This window comes from Balaenoptera acutorostrata, chromosome 18 (genome assembly GCF_949987535.1).
Source record: "Balaenoptera acutorostrata chromosome 18, mBalAcu1.1, whole genome shotgun sequence".
Classification (NCBI taxonomy): domain Eukaryota; kingdom Metazoa; phylum Chordata; class Mammalia; order Artiodactyla; family Balaenopteridae; genus Balaenoptera; species Balaenoptera acutorostrata.
This window is the reverse complement of record NC_080081.1, coordinates 18,743,977-18,757,999: the sequence shown is the minus strand read 5'-3', so window position 1 is coordinate 18,757,999 and position 14,023 is coordinate 18,743,977. Positions and strand designations below refer to the sequence as shown.

Genomic DNA, 14,023 nt, shown 5'->3' with positions numbered 1-14,023 from the left:
TTTTGCATCTTTACTATCATTACTCTGAATTCTTTTTCAGGTAGACTGCCTATTTCATTTGTTTGGTCTGGTGGGTTTTTACCTTGCTCCTTTTCTGCTACATATTTCTCTGTCTTCTCATTTTGCTTAACTTACTGTGTTAGGAGTCTGCTTTTCACTGGCTGCAAGTTCGTAGTTCCTGTTGTTTTTGGTGTCTGCCCCCAGTGGATAAGGTTGGTTCAGTGGGTTTGTAGGCTCCCTGGTGGGGGGGACTGGTGCCTGTGTTCTGGTGAATGAGGCTGGATCTTGTCTTTCTGATGGGCAGGACCATGTCTTGTGGTGTGTTTTGGTGTGTCTGTGAACTTAGTATGATTTTAGGCAGCCTCTCTGCTAATGGGTGGGGTTCCTGTCTTGCTAGTTCTTTGGCATGGGGTGTCTATCACTGGAGCATGCTGGTCATTGAGTGGAGCTGGGTCTTAGCATTGAGATGGAGATCTCTGGGAGAGCTCTTGCTGATTGATATCATGTGAGGCCAGGAGGCCTCTGGTGGTCCAATGTCCTGAACTCGGCTCTCCCACTTCAGAGGCTCAGGCCTGACACCTGGTCAGAGCACGAAGACCCTGTCAGCCACACGGCTCTGTTTTGAAGAGCTAGACGTTCAGGGGCGTAATTCATTGGCACTGATAGGTATGCACTGATTTGGGCACAATTCGTCTTCCCTGTCTAACTCCACAGAGTTCCCTTCAGACTCTCCTCATGTGCACAAGAGCAAATGCTTTACTCTGAGACATCAGAACAAATCAGCGGATGTTGGTGAGTTTGCTGCCTCCAGACTCTGGAACTCCACACTCCAGAGGCCCTCCTTTGAACTTGCTGCCTCTCCCCTTCCGAGCAGGTCCTAATGTTTTAGGAATAATCCTTTGAAGAGCTAATTTACTGGGATACTAGCCTCAGGGCAGCCAGGCCAGGGCTCTCAAACTTGTCCACTGTCTCTCCCTTCACCGTGTGTTTTCTATACCCCAGGCCTCTAATCACAGCAGCAAATACTCTAGACAAACCCCACTTTTGCCATCTGGATTGTTATTATTAACAAGATGTTCAGTAGAAGACATATTTAGGCTTAGATATTTTGCTAAATAATTTATATAAAAATGTATAAAGTATCTACAAATAGAGCAAGGATGATATTCTTTTTCCATGAAAACAAGTTATATACAATTTATAACATTCTGTATCATTGCATTTTTAAAGATATTTTCGTAATAGTCTGATTTCTGAAAAAGTTATATAAAAGTCTAAAAAGCTTTAAGGTATTTACTTTAGAAAAGAACGAGTTATTAACACTCCTTGATTTTACTCTACAAATAATGTGCTTATTTTTCCACATTTCCTATTATTTTAATGGTTTAAAAGTAAACATTACACTGTTTGGTATATTTCCTCTTTTCTGCAACTTGTATTTAATTTCAATTACTTTCATATAAATACTTCTAGTTCTTTGAAAGACTAGCTAAGTTAAACTAACATTTATACCACTTTAAAAACTTATTCATCACTATAATATTGTGTGATATTATATTACAAAGTCCTTTGAAACTTAAATTTCCCATCCATTACAGATTCAAGTTTTGCTTAAATAAGGCTACAGACTCACTAAAATAAAGAAATTGAAAACATATTCCATTAGGAACCAATTTTACCCTCAATTGTGTTACCCAAACCCAAATGACTTTTCAGAGCCTCCTACAGAAAGTATATGCCTCCTTGCCACAGTGGTATTGGGTTTGATTTATTCAAATTGTCCCATCATTTATTCATTGATCATTTTTTTCATTGATTGAAAGTATTGACTTTATATTATAGTCTTCCACTAAACTATTTAATAAATTAATAATTACTAAATAATTAATAATTTAATATTTGTTGGGAAAATAAGTGAATGAATGAATCATATACAAAATTCTGACGTACGCTTATGTTTGCAACTGATCTTTTTAGTCTCTTCTATGATTCACTAGCTATGTACTAAATACTTATTTTGACATAAATCCAAAAAAAAGATAAATAAATCTTTCTGTTTTCAGAGAGATTATAATTTAGTTGCTCATTACAATTAATACTCCAAGGAAACGTTACAAATTTATATATATTGCTGAGTTTAATCCATGGCAATTTATTTATGAATAAATAAACAAATAACCAATATAGCTACTGCCTTGTTGGGAATAGGTGTTTGCCTTCTTGGAAAACCTGTACACACTTTGGATACTTTATCATTGGCTGGGTTTAAAGTAAAATAATGATCCTCCTTTGAATGTACTATAACAACACAAATGCCAAGAAAAAGACATAGACAGCCGGAGGTGAGAGTATGAAGATGCAATGTGCTTCTTCACTAAAGAACAAAGTGCAGGGTCAAGTACTGATCTTCTCAGAATGGAATCCTTACCAGGCATCCAACTAAAGTCTGGGCAGAAGTTAGAGAGGAAATCAATATTTCACCACTATTTTTAGAGTGTAAAATTATAGGACACAGAAGGCTCTGACAGAGAGCAAGTGAATGGTGCACAGTGTGTGTGTCTGAAATGTCTAAAAATACTCCACTTGACAAAGCAGTAGAAGAGGTTATTCAGAGTACCCAGCTTTGATAACTGTTTTTAACTTGTCTTTCCTCAGATTTGAACACAGAGACAAAATGTTATGTCCTGTGTGGACACTAGCTACTGAAAATTATGGGCTTACCTGGCTCCATTTTTTAAAAAATAATTGTTAATTACCTGTAATGTCTGTTACCTGTAAACTAATTAGAAAAATGCAAACTGGTTCAAAGAAAAAGTTGTCCATTATTCAAATAACCAGAAATAATCACAGGTAGTATAATGGGTACATTGATTCATTCAAGTGTGTCACTTCACAAAACATACTGAGAGTCTCAACTCACTTTACTTATTTCATAAACGGAATTTCACACTGTGATTTTAATGGCATTATAATATTTTAATACATGGGGTTGCTGTAACTTATTTCAATAATTCCCAACAATTCCATGGGATATTGAGAAGATATCCAGTGTGGTGCTTTTATAAGCCACGCTGTGATGAATGTCCTTATGGTAACTTTTTAAAGTTTATTGTATTATATTCTTAAGTTCTAAAGTTCTAATCAAGATGAAATGCTGGGAGTGAAAGTCCTGATATCTAAGGTCAAATTATCATCAGAGAAGTTTGTCTGTATCTCTGGAGATAGATGATGTCTTGCTCCCACATATGTGCTCCCGTTCTCAGCATGTGGGTTATGCCCTCTCACACCTAATGCTGTATACTTTTCAGGGCCTCCTGCAGAATGTATATGCAACCCTGCCTCCTTGGCAGTGAGATTGGTTTATCCACTGTGCATTGTATATATGTTTAATTTTCTATGTATTATGATGTTTTGACATCTTAAAAAACCTTTCTGGCTGGGAAAAGACTGCCCCTCCTGGGGCTAGTTAATTTTTTTTTGGAGGTGGGGGAGGCTTAAACAATAAACATTGCTCTGGGAAAATTTATTCTGAAATACCGCCCTCTCTACATTGGTGTATATCAGGCAGGATATGTTAGGGCATGCTAATGATTCCAAAATCTGGGCACCTCATAATAAGTATGTATGTATGTATGTATGTATTTAATCTCACACTGCATGTCCTGTACATGTTGTCCAGAGGTTTTGCTCCATGTCTTCTCTCTCTGGAATCCAGGCTGATGGAGTAACCATTGTCTGAGAAAAAGGAGAAGGAAAGAGATAAAGGATAAATCACACAGTGACTCTTACATATTTCACCCAGAAAAAGCACATTATCTCCACTAGCATTTCATGGACCAAAAACAATGCATGTGACCACAACTAACTCTAAGGGGAAATGAAGTACAATCCTGTAAGGGACTGGAAGAAATATCTTAAATATTTGTGGAACAATTCTAATGAGCACCACTTGTGACATCACCTGAATATTAGACTTCCTAGTCAGGGGCTAGATGGAGAATGCAGGGATCCTGGTATAGAAAGAGTAATAAAATGCGTGAGAGAAAAGGGAAGAAAGATTCTTAGGAACCTGTAACCACTTAGTCCTCTGTGCCAGCACCTCACCTCTAGCTTAACCACAATTCCCATGAGTGATTTCTAGAAACGCTCTCAGGACTTATGTGTACTAATTTGTTAGGTTTTGTTTGTTTGTTTTTGTTAAGCTTGTTAGACCCACAGTTTTTCTTCCTTTCAGTTTCTGAGGAGAAAAAAATCCTTGCATGCAAAACTCTACCTATAAGCAAGAAAGTTTTATTCACTGTCTTGAAAAAGCTAGTTCCTAAGTAAAATTTGTTTTCTTTACTAGGTCAGCTAAAGGTTTAAGACGTAGTAGTATCAATGTATTATTATCTTGGCAGCCTGTAAGCATGGTGAGAGTGAAGTAATTGGCCAGCCATAAATTGGGGATAGAACTATTATTTAATTTCTTCCCATGAACAAAGGATCTTACAATTTCAAATATAAAACTTGAAAATGAGTCCTACTCTCTTTCTCTCTTAACACAATACACAGTAAACTAATGAAAAAGAAAGTCTTTCATCTTGAAAAGATAATCACTTAAGAAATGAAAATGTCGTAAGAAAAGAAAATGAAGATTCTAACCTAAATTCCAATAAATGTCTTCTCTGGTTGATTCAGTGTCATTCACTAAATAATGTGAGTATATCAGAGTCATCACAATTGCCAGGAGTCTGCAATCATCCTTGCCTTGTGTCATAGGATGAAAATGAAAGAACTTAGAAATATGTATTATGTACAAGACTGTAGGCACTACTTCAGAGTCTGACCTCAATAAACGTTACAAGAATATATATGATTAAGATAGTTAAAATGTGTACTTTTCTAAAATAATACGTGTACTTAACACATAGCCGACAAATATAAAAAGGCACAATAAATAATTTCAAGTACAGTGGATAATTTGGTGGGAAACAATGAATAGTAGTTTCTTCTATCTGGCAAATATTTGATCCTATTGCATTTGAGGAAATAGAAACATCCCCAAATCCTACCTGTAGTCTACTCCATGAATTGTAATATATTTCTTAACTACCATGAGACACATGGCTACTCAGAAAGTACCTTAGTTCTGTAAGCAAAGGCCTACTTGATTAGTTTTATGCTGGCATTTCCCCACCTCCTATAGAGATAGCATTGTGCTTTGTAGGTCTCATGCCTGATCTCCACAATTCTGAGCAATCAACTGATACCCCAGGAAAATTCGGTTCTATACTTTGCTTCAAGGAGGTAGTGCTCTTGTATGGAGGCGTAGAAAACAGTAGTTTTTTGTTTTGTGATTCAAGAGTCCACCTGATGTAAAAGCCCACCTGAAATGGGCTTGCTATGAGTTATTGCATGATAAAGCAAATTACACTGTAACAATGTGTTTAGAGTTTATATCTCTGAAAGCCAGGGGAAAGGTAACCACTGCCCAGCAAACACGGAAGCCCACAAGGCTAAGGGAATGGGTAGGTCCATATCTCAAGTCACAATTGTTCTGGGTTGTGAGAAAGGTTGTTAAGAAAAGCTTGCTGTCATCATTTCTCTACTTGATGTCTTACAACTAGATATTTATCCTACATACTAAATTGATTGAAAATATGATCACTTTCTTGCATAATTATGGCTATTACGTAGGGATTGGCTCCATGTGACCTGGAGATTTCCAGCAGCCCCACTTTTTGTGCCTAAAATACCAAATAAAATCCACAGACCTGTATGTGTTTTTTTCCTCAGCTTAGTGAGAGCCAATTTTCCTTGAAATAACTTGTGAAATGATAGTCTAGGAACAAAGAGGAAATGATAACAGGGGAAGATGTACAACAAATTGCCACTCCCTTCCTAGTACCCAACTGCTATGCTCACAGAGGTTAGCAAACTACTACAAAGAAAGGAAAACTGTGACATAGGCAAGTATAGTCCCTTCCTTTCTCTAAAGAGAAAAATGACAGTCTCGTTGACCTTGGCTCACCTGTTAGCACATCTCAGACTTGCATCAGCGTACCAAATGTGCAAAGATCCAGAAGTTACACTAGTTCTCTATTTCTCTGAATAGAAAAAAAAAAAAAAAACCACACAGGTTTTAGAAGATGCAAGCAGGAGAGCAGGAAACAATGTGCTATGTCTATTACTCCCCAAAGGCCTGAATCTGTCTCAGAAATAAAGCTGCTGAGGTTGAGAGTTCTGTCCCTTCGTTTTTAAAAGATAGATATAAAGGAGTTTTTTTTCACTCTTATCCTTTTATCTCTAGCATCATAGTCCAAACTGGGACTTGATTTTTGACCCATAGCAAGTTAGGGATCTCTTTTCTTGTTAGTCCATCTCATTGCCACATTAATGTTCTTCATATTCATAAAAGGAAATGAGTAAAAGTAATTTTCTTGTCTGTTAGAAATGAGTCATGACCTTATACATTGAAGCATGAAATATACAAAGTAAATTGCACTATGGTAGTGATTTGGCAGAATTGACTTTGTTATTCTTCTTTTCCTGCATAAGTGACCATAAAGAGCTTTTCTGCAATAGTGACTCTTTCTCATAAATCTTAGATCTGGGAGGTGTTCCATAATGTTTTTAAATGAACTCATAGATGTGTATGACAGTCATATCCCAACATGATATTTCCATAGAAGTATATTTCAGACAATGTTATGATTTGAAGACAATAAGAAGATATTAGTCACAGTTCAGGGAATCCTTAATGGATATTGAGGAAAGATGTCGTGAACATATTAAATTTTCCTCAGAAGATGCAATTTGTAGTAATTCTGTGAAAAGCATTAATGATTAAAACGCTATGTGTCAGAGGCTGCTGATTAGAAAATGATTTCCTCTTCTTCCTGAGCCTACATTCTTTAGGCACTCATTGAAATTAGATATGGCCTTGTGAATGACTTCTATTCAGTAGGATGTGAGTGGAAATGAAGTGTGCTACCTCCCAAACTGCCCATCGAAACATCATGTGTGCGGTGCTCCATACTCTCTCCATTTATCGCTCCTGAGAAGAGCAGACTCTTAAGACAGAAGGAACTGAGACATGGAGGAACGACATGGATGGAATCACAATTTAAGATTTCATGTGAGCAATAAGTAAACTTCTCTTGTTTGGGAATAATAAAAAAGACCTATAGAATATTATGTTTAGTGAAATAAGTCAGATGGAGAAAGACAAATACTGTATGATATCACTTACATGTGGAATCTGAAAAATAACACAAACAAATGTATATAGCAAAACAGAAACAGGTTCACAGATATAGAAAACAGACTGGTGCTTGGAAGAGGGGAGAGGGAATGGGGGGCAAGTTAGGGGTACGGGATTAAGAGATACAAACCACTATATATAAAATAGATAAGCAACAAGGATATATTGTACAGCACAGGGAATTACGTATATTACATTTAATAGAGTATAATCTGTAAAAATACTAAATCACTATGCCGTATACCTGAAACTAATATAATATTGTAAATCAACTATACTTCAATTAAAAATAAATAAATAATTAAATTTAAAAAGAAGTTTCAGATCTGATATGATGGACTAAGCTTCTACCAGAACATCCTTCCCATAGATAAAAAACTATAAACTTCTGACAAAATGCAACAAACCACTGTCTAAAGACCCTGGAGAGTGAACAAAACAGGCAAATTCTGTAAGGGAGTCAACTACTGAATTAGCAAACAACATGAGACAACATGCTCTAACTTGACACTGTATTATAGCTGATGCTGTTCATGGTAGCTAAAATTCTCATAGAAAATCCCCATCTTTCTAGCCTGAAAATAACAGATTACAGAATTCTGGAAAGTGAGAGGGGAGTCTTGGAAGAAAGGGAGACTGAGATGGGGAGCTACAAATTCTGTGTAAATGTCTGTGGCTGACCCTTGAATTATGCATGCACATGGCAGATTCAAAACAGTCCAGGTAAGAATAAAATAACTAACTGAGCTGAGAACTGAACTACAACCCAAGAGATTGCTTTTGTCTATGAAGTTAATTGTCTGCTAAACAAGAAATTAACACTCTTTGGAAGACTAACAGAATCCAGAGCCTCCAAAACATAACATTCATGATGTTCAGGGTACAATCTAAACTTCTTCAGCATAGAAGAGAGAGAAGAAAATGTGACCCACCTAGAGAGGAAAGAACAATGGAAGAACAGCAAGATTATGTTAAAAATAATAATGAATGTAAAACAGTTAGGTTAATGCCATCTACTAACCTCAGTAATTAATATTAGCTTAATGAATACCCATTATACCTATTCATAAAGACTAAAAATTTCTTTGTAGACAGACAAATGAGATGGATTCATCAAAAAGATTTCTTATAAACTAAGCTCAAAAATTAGAAACAAAGAAAGCAATCAACAAAATGAAAAGGCAACATTTGGATTAGCAGAAAATATTTGCAAACCATATATCTGATAAGGGATTCATTTCCAAAATATATAAGGAACTCCTACAATTCAATAGTTAAAAAATTAATTAACCATATCACAAAATGGGCAAAGGACTTGAATACAGTCTCTTAAAAGAAGACATACAAATGACTAACAGGTAAATGAAAAGATGCGCAACATCACTAATCAGCAGGAAAATGCAAATCAGTGAGATCACCTCACTCCTATTAGAATGGCTATCGTCAATAATACAAGAGCTAACAAGTGTTGGCTAAATGTGCAGAAAAAGGAACTTTTGTGCACTATTGATGGGAATGTTAGTGCAGCCATTATGGAAAACAGTATGAAGTGTCCTCAAAAGGCTAAAAAGAGAACTACCATATGATACAGCAATCTCATTCCTGGGTATACATCCAAAAGAATTGAAATTAGGATCTCATAGAGATATCTACAATCCCTTGTTCATTGCAGCATTATTCACAATAGCAAAGATATGGGAACAACCCAAATGTCCACTGACACATGAATGGATAAAGGAAATGTGATATATACATATAATGGAATATTATTCAGCCTTAAAAAAAGAAAATCCTACCATCTGTGACAACATGAATGGACCTGGAAGACATTACGCTAAGTAAAATAAATCTATCACAGAAGGATAAAAACTACATGATTCTACTTATATGAGGTATATAAATAGTCCAATTCGTAGAAACCGAGAATATAATGGTGGTTGCCAGGGGGTAGAGGGTGAGGGAAATAGAGAATTGTCTTAAAAAACTCTTGTACTAAGCTCAAAAAATGACAAAAGCTCACTTCTAACATGCCTGAAACAAATAAATAAAGAAGACCAAAAATGAGACTGACAATATAATTTTTTATGCAAGAAGAAATGGATTATATCATATTAAAACTAACACTTGTTGAAGGTCTAATATTTTTCAATCACTGTTAAGTGGTTTGGGCAGGCAATAGAATATTATAACTTAAAAAAAATCAGTCAGTGAATGTGTCTATAAGATTTACTAATTTTATCACTATCTCATATGTATAATAGCATGAAAAAAACACAATGTCTTTTAGGGTTCAATGGAGGGAAATAGAAATTCCTCTAAGTATTTACATACTGAAAGAGATTGATTATGAGGAATTTGATGCTTACAAACTTATTAGAAGTGTTAGATGAACAAAATTCATAGGGTTGCTGTTAGATTTCAACTCATGCCACTGCAGTTGTGAAAGATTATAAAACTGCTGCTGTTACCCAGAGGTGAGAAAGCCTCCTGACATAACTGCCAACTTCCCAACTGCCCACAGCCCTAAATCTTGGAACCAGGTAGTGCAACACTGAGTTCAGCTCCTGTCAAATTTGTCTGTGGAAGTCTACATATCAGCTACCACCACTGAAGGAAGAAAAACCACTCCTGCATCCCTTCACCTTTCCATTCTTGCATAAGTAAATCTCAATGGCCAAACCTAAACCATACCCAAGACCTGGCAGCAAGAGGGTCAAGAGTCTGGGGAATATAGTTTCAAGACTTCTAGCCCCCATAAAAAAGATGAAAATGCAGAATGATTGAGAAAGAATTGAGAATTCAGTCCACAGACAAAACCTAGCACTAAAACTAATTCACAGGACTATTGTAAACACAAAATGGGATAAAACATATGACAAGGCCGTCAAAAATACTAGCTCTCTTTCCCTTCTCATAACTACAAATATCTGGGTTCCCAGGTGAATCTTACAGTCTAGCCTTAAAATCTGGTTTTATCTACAGAATTCATGGGACGATGTTCCTATCTAATAGGAGAAAAAGTTCTTGTGAGGAACCTGGAAGGAGGACCAAGTTCTTCTGAAAAACCTGGAAGGTGAGGAAGGAATAAGACTATATGAACTTTATCCCCCAGACAGGAAGTAGATTTGATTCACTGGGCTAAGAACTGAAATGAAAAGGACAGTTTTGGGAAATGGGCAACATTCAAGGAGCAAGTACTTGGCAAAGCTTTGGAATCTTTGGACAACTTTATTCTCATTGTTTGGGGAAAGAGTTATTTTCTGTATTGCTACTGAGATTGACCCTAACACAATAAAAATAAAGGAATGTACAGCATTTGGCAACTCAAAGGTTCTACAGCTTGGGTAGCATCAGGAGGCAGGGAACCTGGAGCCTCATGGAACATCCTTGTAAAAAGCAGAGCCACTGCAAGATGCTTTGTAGCAAAAGCACTGCAAGATGAGGCAGGAAATATCAACAAGTTATTTGACATGATAGAGGAACATAAGGTGCTGGTCATGGATACATGAAAACCCCCAGAGACATTCATAAGGAAATTTTAGGGGAGGAGAGCAGCCAAGACCCTACTTTTGTTCAGATGGTAGGTAATGAGACAGCAATATAAAGACATTCGTTTTAACATGATTATTCTCCATGAGTCATATAAACTCAAGATCTTTGGAGATCTGGACTACACCTCAATTTCTGTCTTTGCTCTTACCTGATATTGAGCACGTATCCTTCTGTACACATTTGGGACCAAGTTCTTGCGGTATGACCTAGAGTTACAGCATTAAACCTTTCTTAAACTCTTGCTGAAGAATTAGACAAATTTCTTTAGCTTCTGAGGAGAAAATATCCTTTCCCAGTGAGCTTAGGAAGAAAGCCCAAAAGAAGGTGCATTAAAATAATAATTTCTATTTAAATATGTGAAAGAAGAAATAGACATAAAGTTCTGGAGGGGAGGCAAAGGCTACGACCACTAATAAGCAGTATTTCCTCTGTGTCCCCTATTCTTCTGGAAGGGCTTTGTTGTTCTGATTTAAAGTCAAGCCAATAGTTTCCTTTGCCATGGCATTTAGTGTGAGTAGTAATTCTCTGATTCAGTTTTACTGTCTTTGAGGTAGTTACTCTTATAATCTGCATTTTACAAGTGAGGAAACGGTCTCAGAAAGGTTAAGTAGCTTGTCCAAGTACTCTATGCATGTTACAAATTACATTCTTCCCAGAAGCATTGAACTGAATATATAAGCTCTTCTGACTCCTAAATTACAGGAAAATGTACTTAATATCAGATATGATTCTCTTCTAGAAAATTTATCTAGATACTAAATGCAGAGGATTTTAATCTGCATTGCTTTATTATTACCATTATAATTATTATTAGATAATAATCATAATCTATCAAGTTGATATATGTAGAAGGTGAAATTACTTCATAACTCTAATCCTGAAGCAAAAACCATTCAACAAATTGATATATATCCTTCTGGGTAAATGTATATGTTTTAATTTACAAACACTATGTCTATATAGCTATGCCATTTCCCCCCTTAACCAACCTCCTTATGAGTTGAATTGTTTCTAGTTTTTTGCTCTTTCAAATGATGCTGCAATTGATTTTGAAATTTCCTCTAAGGAATCAATTTATGTATGAAATACTTATTGCATCTTCAATTACTGTGTATTCATAAAAGGGCATATCTCTTCCCTAAACTCCAGGAATAAGTAAAATATTGGTTATTTAGTAACCAGGAGTTTTCCTGCAAATAACCAATAAGTAGACCCACAAATTACTACTTACCTTAATGACTGAAATAAGGCAAAAATCCCTGGATGACCTACAGAAAAAGGAAAAATTGGAGAGTGAAAGTACTGAAAAAAGCACTTGTGTGATTGATTTCTATGTCTCTAATGGACCAAAATCCTTTAATTAAATTTGTTATAAATGGATTTAAATTATTGTTTCTACTGAAATTCAACTTCTCTAGTTGTATGAATAATTTTATAAAGGTTCCAATGATGCAATGACATCATGGTCAGTTCCCCCCTATCTGGCAATTAAGTTTAACACGTTTCCTAGAATTAAATTCTTATAACAATTGCAGAGGTAGAAGGAAAGATGAGATCCAGTAAAACAGATCTACTAGGTGAAAGCATTTTCTAGAATAGACTAATAATAATAAAATAATATTATATATTCCCAAAGAGTTTTTCTATATCAATTTTTCTATCACACCTAACAGGTTATAAAAGTTTCTGTCTTCTTTGGGAGAATCACTTTCAGGGTCTATGTATACCTACAAGATATACAAATCTCAAAAACCACATGACCAAAGGCACACTGGAGCTAATCTAACTACTCTGTGAATTATCAAAGTAAGAGGATCAGATATGAGAGAGAGAATACAAGGACAAGTAAATGCATAGTTGGATGAATAAATGAGATAAATGGATAGTTAGATAGATATTTTACATTGAATGTTTATATATTCTGTGCAATATAATAAGGGCTTTACATAAATTATCCTTCTTAACCTTTATAAGAATCCTAAGAATTAGGCATCTTGATTGAGATGTTGAAATTGAGGCTTAAAGCTGAATTGCCCATGATCTTGCTCTTAAGAAAAGTCACTCCCAGTATTCAACCTTGAAATTTGAAAACACAGACACTCACTCATTCATTCAATATAGTTGGGTGACTATGGCATGCCAGCTCCATTCTAGGCATCACAGATCAAGCAGGGAACAAAACAGACCGAATCCCTTCTCTCATACCGTTTATATTCTACTCAGGAGAAGAGACAGAAATGTACGTGTGTCATGTATCAGGAGCTAATAAACAGGATGAAAAAAGTAAAACCAAGGTGAGGGAAGAGATCATGAAGGTAGGGAGGCTAAGATCATTTTTGATAGGAAAGGGAAACATTTGAGCAGAGGCTGGAATGAAGTGCAGCACTGCCATCCATCAGGCAGGTGGGTGTTTGCTGGATGTGTGAAGAAAACTGCAAGGAGATCAGTTCTGACTAAAAAGGAGGGAGCTGGGGGTGTTACTGGAGCAGGGGATGTTAGGAGGGGAAGCAGAGAAGTTATCAGGGAAAGAGCACACAGCCCTTCATCTGGCGTTTTATTCTACGTGACACGGAAGCCATTGGAGAACTCTTCCAAAAGAGGTGGCAGGGTCTACGCCAGGGTTGTAGGATAACTGACAGCCGTGGGAAGAACTGACAGTAGGGAGGCAAAGAAGAAGAAACCAGCAGGAGAGTGATTCTCAACCCTATCAAGCCCAGTGCATTTTTTTAAATAAAAAATATTAATAGTGCCCTCTTTACAATTCTAAATAAATCTAACCTACCAATACAACAGAGTACCAAAAGAAATCAACACTTAGAATACAGAATTTCAAAAGCCCTATTTTTAATACCAAACATCAATAAATGAAAAATAATTTATTTTAAAAATTATGTATTTCAATGTGTCTTTTCCTGCAAGAAGACACTAGAAAACAGCGACTAAGGATCAGATTTTGACACCCATTTGTATGCCTGCTGTAAATGTGAACGCTAAAAGAGCTGACCAGTGTTTTATACGGGCAACTCAAAGACCAAGAACAGCACAGCCAATGACGATGTCATTTTCTGAGATGATGAAAAAATCCTAATAGTTTTAAACAACACTAAATATAACATTCCTTCAATTTACATAACAGGCACATTCCTGGAAAATTCCTATACATTAAAACAAAAACAAAAACCCACTTTGTATTTATAAATAAAATGGAATTAGATTCTAGGCTCAGGA

At 36.0% G+C, this 14,023-nt stretch overlaps 1 long non-coding RNA gene across 4 annotated transcripts in view; it reads right to left on the bottom strand.

The window, feature by feature from the left end:
- The window catches only part of LOC103011723 (uncharacterized), a 142,665-nt gene that overhangs the window by 11,420 nt on the left and 117,222 nt on the right, over window positions 1-14,023 (bottom strand). For 3 of the 4 annotated variants that reach the window (XR_009005988.1, XR_009005990.1, XR_452422.3), the window contains 3 exons: window positions 12,027-12,063; window positions 6,011-6,086; window positions 3,653-3,735 (listed from right to left, as the gene is read on the bottom strand). This is a non-coding gene — a long non-coding RNA (uncharacterized LOC103011723). Of the gene's footprint in view, window positions 1-3,652; window positions 3,736-6,010; window positions 6,087-10,943; window positions 11,002-12,026; window positions 12,064-14,023 lie in introns of all 4 variants that reach the window. The other variant, XR_009005989.1, reaches the window with a different exon arrangement.